A 6,900-nucleotide genomic window follows, 5' to 3' on the forward strand; every position below is an offset into this window, starting at 1 on the left:
ATCCCACATCCCCCCTTGAAACGCGAACGGGTACTTGACATCCATTTTGCGATTAAGACATTCCCTGACATAGCTGTCCACACTTGAGAGGAGAACACAATTTATGGACTCAAATTACATGAGGCCCTATTCCTACACCACGCCTCGAGAGTAATCCCGATGTTCCCCTACCAAAATGAACGGAGATCTGACTTCCCAGGGACTACACAAGAGAGTTCCGTGCTCGCTTCGGCAGCACATATACTAAAATTGGAACGATACAGAGAAGATTAGCATGGCCCCTGCGCAAGGATGACATGCAAATTCGTGAAGAGAGTTCCTGAGGTCCCTATGTCAACTCGAGAAGGACTCCAAGTTTACCGCCACAACTCGTGAAATAGCACAAGATTCTGCACTCAAGGTGAGATGAGGAAAATTTCCCCTGCAGAGTCTCAAGAAAAATCCCACATTCCCGCTTGAAACTCGAAAGGGTACTTGACTCCCTTTATACCACTCAAGACATTCCCTGACATAGCTGTCCCCACTTGAGAGGAGAGCACAGTTTATGCACTCAACTTTAGATATGGCCCTATACCCATTCGACACCTCTAGAGTAATCCCTATGTTCCCCTGATAAAAACGAAAGGAGACCTGACTTCACAGCACTAAACGAGCAAGTTCCTTAGGTCCCTGTCAGAACTCGAGGAGGACCCCAATCTTCCCGCTGCAACTCGAGAAAAACCACAGGATTCTGCACTCAAGGTGAGATGAAGAAAATTTCCCCTGCAGAGTCTCAAGAGAAATCCCGCATTCAAGCTTGAAACTCGAAAGGGTACTTGACACAGTTTATGTGACTCAAGACATTCCCTGACATAGCTCTCCCCACTTGAGAGGAGAACACAATTTATGGACTCAACTTTAGAGGAATTCCTATTAACATTCCTCGCCTCGAGAGTAATCCCTATGTTCCCCTACAATAAAGAAAGGACACCTGACTTCCCAGGGACTACAAGAGCGAGTTCTTGATTTCCCTGTCGCAACTCAAGAACGACCCCAAGCTTCCCGCCGCTACTCGAGAAAAACCACAAGATTGTGCACTCAAGGTGAAATGAGGAAAATTTCCTCTGCAGAGTCTCAAGAGAAACACCACATTCCCGCTTGAAACTTGAACGGGTACAGAAACCCTTTATGCGACTCAAGACATTCCCTGACAAGCTGTCACCACTTGACAGGAGAACAGACTTTAGCTCTCAAATTTAGATGAGGCCCTATTCCCACTCCATGCCTCAAGAGTAATCCTGATGTTCCCGTACCAAAACGAAAGGAGACCTGACTTCCCAGGGACGACACTAGCGATTAACTTAGGTCACTGTTGCCACTGGAGAAGGACCCCAAGCTTCCCGCCACAACTCAAGAGAAACCAGAAGATTCTGCCCTCAAGGTGTGATGAGGAAAATATCCCCTGCAGAGACTCAAGAAAAATCGCACATTCCCGCTTGAAACTCGAACGGGTACTTCACACCCCTTTTGCGACTCAAGACATTCCCTGACATATTTGTCCCCACTTGAGAGGAGAACAAAATTAATGGAGTCACCTTTAGATGAGGCCCTATTCCCATTGCAGGCCTCGAGAGTTATCCTGATGTCCCCTACCAAAAAGGAATGAGATTGACTTCCAAGGGACTACATGAGCGAGTTCCTGAGGTCCCTGTAGCATCTCGAGAAGGACATCAAACTTCCCGCCGCAACTCGAGAGAAAGCACAAGATTCGGCACTCAAGGTGAGATGAAGAAACTTTCACCTGGAGAGTCTCAAGGGAAATCCCACATTCCCTCTTGAAACTCGAACGGGAAATTCACACCCTTTATACGACTCAAGACATTCCCTGACATAGCTGTCCCGACTTCAGAGGAGAACACAATTTATGGACAAAATTTTAGATGAGGCCCTATTCCCATTCCATGCCTCGAGAAAAATCCTGATGTTCCCATACCAAAACTAAAGGAGACCTGACTACCCAGGGAATACAGGAGCGATTTCCTGAGGTCCCTGTTCCAACTCGAGAAGGACCCCATGCTTCCCGCCGCAACTCGAGAAAAACCACTAAATTCTGCACTCAGTGTGAGATGAGGAAAATTTCCCTTGCAGAGTCTCAAGAAAAATCCCACATTCCCACTTGTAACTCGAACGGGTACATCACACCCTTTATGCGACTCAAGACATTCACTGAAATAGCTCTCCCCAATTGAAAGGAGAACACAATTAATGGACTCAAATTTAGAGGAGGCCCTATTCCCATTCCATCCCTCAAGAGTAATTCCGATGTTCCGATAGCTAAAGGAAAGGAGACCTGACTTCCCAGGAATTACTTGAGAGAGTTCCTGAGGTCCCTGTCGCAACTCGAGAAACACCCCAAGGTTCCTGCCGCAACTCGAGAAAAACAACCTAATTCTGCACTCAAGGTGAGATGAGGAAAATTTCCCCTGCAGATTCTCAAGAGAAATCGCACATTCCCACTTGAAACTAGAATGGGTACTTCACATCCTTTATGCGACTAAAGACATTCACTGACATAGGTGTTCAAACTTGAGAGGAGAACACGGTTTATGTATTCAACTTTAGATGGGGCCCTATACAGATTCCACGCCTCGAGAGTAATCCCCATATTCCCCTACCAAAATGAAAGGAGACTTGACTTCCCAGCACTACACAAGTGACTTGCTGCGGTCCCTGTCGCAACTCGAGAAAGACCCCAAACTTCCCGCTGAAGCTCGAGAAAAACCACAAGATTCTGCACTCAAGGTGAGATAGGAAAATTTCACCTGCAGAATCTCTAGAGAAATCCCACATTCCCGCATGAAACTCGAACGGGTACTTCACACCCTTTAGGCGACTCAAGACATTCCCTGACACAGCTCTCCCCACTTGGGAGGAGAACACAATTTATGGACTCAACTTTAGATGAGGCCCTATTCGCATTCCATGCCTCGAGAGTAATCTCGGTGACCCCTAGCAAAACGAAAGGAGACCTGACTTCCCAGGTATTACTTGAGCGAGTTCCTGAAGTCCCTGTCACAATTTGAGAAGGACCCCAAGCTTCCCGCAGCAACTCGAGAAAAACCACAAGATTCTGCACTCAAGGTGAGATGACGAATATTTCACCCACAGATTCTCAAGAGAAATACCACATTCACGCTTGAAATTCGAACACGTACTGAACACCCTTTATGGGACACAAGACTTTGCCTGACATAGTTCTCCCCACTTAAGAGGAGAACACAATTTATGGACTCAACGTTAGATGAGGGCCCATTCCCATTCAATGCCTCGAGTGTACTCCTGCTGCTCCCCAACCAAAACGAAAGTAATCCTGAGTTCCCAGGGACTACAGGAACGAATTCCTGATGTCCCTGTCGCAACTCGAGAAGGACCGTAAGCTTCCCGCTGCAACTCGAGAAAAACCACAAGATTCTGCACTCAAGGTGAGATGAGGAAAATTTCCCCTGGAAAGTCTCAAGAGAAATTCCACATTCGCGCATGAAACTCGAACGGGTATTTGACACCTTTATGCGACTCAAGACTTTCCCTGACATAGCTGTCGCCACTTGAAAGGAGAAAACTATTTATGGCCTCAACTTTAGATGTGGCCCTATTCCCATTCCATGCTTCGAGTGAAATCGCAAAGTTCCCCTACCAAAATGAAAGGAAACCTGACTTACCAGGGACTACACTAGCGAGTTACTGTGTTCACTGTCGCAATTCAACAAGGACCCCAATCTTCTTGCAGCAACTCGAGAAAAATCACAAGATTCTGCACTCAAGGTGAGATGACGAATATTTCCCCTGCAGAGTCTCAAGAGAAACCCCACATTCCCGCTTGTAACCTGAACACAAACTTCACACCCTTTATGTGATTCAAGACATTCCCTAACATAGCTGTCCCATTTGAGACGCAAACACAATTTATGGACTCAACTTTAGATGAGACCCTATTCACATTCCATGCCTAGAGAGTAATTCCGATGTTCCCCTACCAAAACGAAAGGAGACCTGACTTCCCAGGGACGACACGAGGGAGCTCCTGAGGTCCCTGTCGCAACTTGAGTAAGACCCCTTGCTCCCCGCCGCAACTTGAGAAAAACCACTAAATTCAGCACTCAGGGTGAGATGAGGAAAATTTCCCCTTCAGAGTCTCAAGAAAAATCCCACATTCTCGCTTGTAACTCGAACGGGTACATCACCCCCTTTATGTGACTCAAGACATTCACTGAAATAGCTCTCCCCAATTGAAAGGAGAACACAATTTGTGGACTCAAATTTAGAGGAGGCCCTATTCCCATTCCATCCCTTGAGAGTAATGCCGACGTTCCGCTACCTAAACGAATGGAGACCTGACTTCCCAGGTATTACTTGACTGAGTTCCTAAGGTCCCGGTCGCAACTCGAGAAGCACCCCCAAGATTCCTGCAGCAACTCAAGAGAAACAACCTAATTCTGCACTCAAGTTGAGATGAGGAAAATTTCCCCTGCAGATTCTCAAGAGAAATCCTACATTCTCGATTGAAACTCGAACGGGTAATTCACAACCTTTAGACGACCCAAGACAATCCCTGACATAGCTTTCCCCATTTGAGAGGAGATTCCAATTTATGGAATCAACTTTCAATGAGTCCCTTTTCCCATTTGACGCCTCGAGAGTAATCCCCTTTTTCCCCTACCAAAACGAAAGCAGACCTGACTACCCAGGGAATACAGGAGCGATTTCCTGAGGTCCATGTCGCAACTCGAGAAGGACCCCATGCTTCCCGCCGCAACTCCAGAAATACCACTAAATTCTGCACTCAGGGTGAGATGAGGAAAATTTCCCCTGCATAGTATCAAGAAAAATCCCACATTCCCTCTTGAAAGTCAAATGGGTACATCACACACTTTATGTGACCTAAGATATTCACTGACATAGCTCTCCCCAGTTGAAGGGAGAACACAATTTATGGACTCAGATTTAGATGAGGCCCTATTCAGATTCCATGCCTCGAGAGTAATCTCGATGTTCCCTACGAAAACGAAAGGAGACCTGACTTCCCAGGAACTACTTGAGCGAGTTCCTGAGGTCTCAGACGCACTCAAGAAGGACTGCAACTTCCTGCCGGAACTCGAGAAAAACAAAATAATTCTGCACTCAAGGTGAGATGAGGAAAATTTCCCCGGCAAAGTCTCAAGAGAAATCCCACATACCCGAATGAAATTCGAACGGGTACTTCACATCCTTTATGCGACTAAAGACATTCCCTGACATAGGTGTCCCCACTTGAGAGGAGAACACAATTTATGGACTCAACTTTAGATTAGGCCTTATTCCTATTCCACGCCTTGAGAGTAATTCCGATGTTTCCCTACCAAAACGAAAGGAGACCTGACTTCCCAGGGACTACACGAGCGAATTCCTGCAGTCCCAGTCGCAACTCGAGAAAGACCCCAAGCTTCCCACCGCAACTCAAGAAAAATCACAAGATTCTGTACTAAAGGTGAGATGAGGAAAATTTCCCCTGCAGAGTAGTAAGAGAAATCCTACATTCCGCTTGAAACTCGAACGAGAACTTCACACTATTTATATGTCTCAAAACTTTCCCTGACATAGCTGTCCCCATTTGAGAGGAGATCACAATTTAATGAATCAACCTTCTTAGAGTCCCTATTCCCATTCCATGCCTCGAGAGTAATCCCTATGTTCCCCTACCAAATAGAAAGGAGACCTGACTTCCCAAGTACTACTTGAGCGAGTTCCTGAGGTCTCTGCAGCAACTTGAGAAGGACCCCAAGCTTCCTGCCGCAACTCGAGGAAAACCACAAGATTCTGCACTCAAGGTGAGATGAGGAAAATTTCCCCTGCATAGTCTCAAGAGAAATCCCACATTCCAGCTTCAAACTCGAACGGATAATTGACACCGTTTATGCGACTCAAGACATTCCCTGACATAGCTGTCCCAACTTGAGAGGAGAACACACTTTATGGACTTAACTTTAGATGATTCCCTATTCCCATTCCATGCCTCGAGAGTAAACCCGATGTTCCCCTACCAAAACGAAAGGTGACCTGACTTCCAAGGGACTACACGAGCGAGTTCCTTAGGTCCTGTCGCAACTCGAGAAAGACCCCAAGCTTCCTGCCGCAACTTGACAAAAACCACAAGATTCGTTACTCAAAGTGAGATGAGAAAAATTTCCGCTGCAGAGTCTCAAGAGAAATACCACATTCCCGCTTGAAACTCGAACACATACTTCACACCATTTATGCGACTCAAGACATTCCCTGACATAGCTCTCCCCACTTGAGAGGAGAAAATACTTTATGGAGTCAACTTAAGATAAAGCCCTATTCTCATTCCACGACTCGAGAGTAATCCCGATGTTCCATTACCAAAATTAAAGGAGACCTGACTTACCAGGGACTACATGAGCGAGTTCCTGAGGACCCTGTTCCAACTCGAGAAGGACCCCAAGGTTACCGCCAAAACTCGTGAAAAAGCACAAGCTTCTGCACTCAAGGTGAGATGACGAATATTTCCCTTGCAGAGTCTCAAGAGAAACCCCACATTCCCGCTTGAAACCCTAACGCGAACTTCACACCGTTTATGCGATTCAAGACATTCCCTGACATAGCTGTCCCCACTTGAGAGGAGAACACAATTTATGGACTCAAATTTAGATGAGGCCCTATACACATTCCACGCCTAGAGAGTAATTGCAAAGTTCCCTTACCAAAACGAAAGGAAACCTGATTTCCCAGGGACTACATGAGCGAGTTACGGAGGTCCCTGTCGCAACTCGAGATGGACCCCAAGCTTCCTGCTGCAACTCGAGAAAAGCAAAAAATTCTGCACTCAAGGTGAGATGAGGAAAATTTCCCCTGCAGAGTCTCAAG

The 6,900-nt window shown here is 46.4% G+C and overlaps 1 non-coding gene across 1 annotated transcript; it reads left to right on the top strand.

The window, feature by feature from the left end:
- Positions 1 to 219: 219 nt before the first annotated feature.
- On the top strand, positions 220 to 326 carry LOC148774090 (U6 spliceosomal RNA). Its single transcript, XR_016036115.1, has one exon. It is a non-coding gene; the product is annotated as a U6 spliceosomal RNA (small nuclear RNA).
- The last annotated feature ends 6,574 nt before the right edge of the window (positions 327 to 6,900 follow it).

Source organism: Moschus berezovskii, chromosome 23 (genome assembly GCF_049115385.1).
Source record: "Moschus berezovskii isolate FMDL1 chromosome 23, NW_MosBer_1.0, whole genome shotgun sequence".
NCBI lineage: Eukaryota > Metazoa > Chordata > Mammalia > Artiodactyla > Moschidae > Moschus > Moschus berezovskii.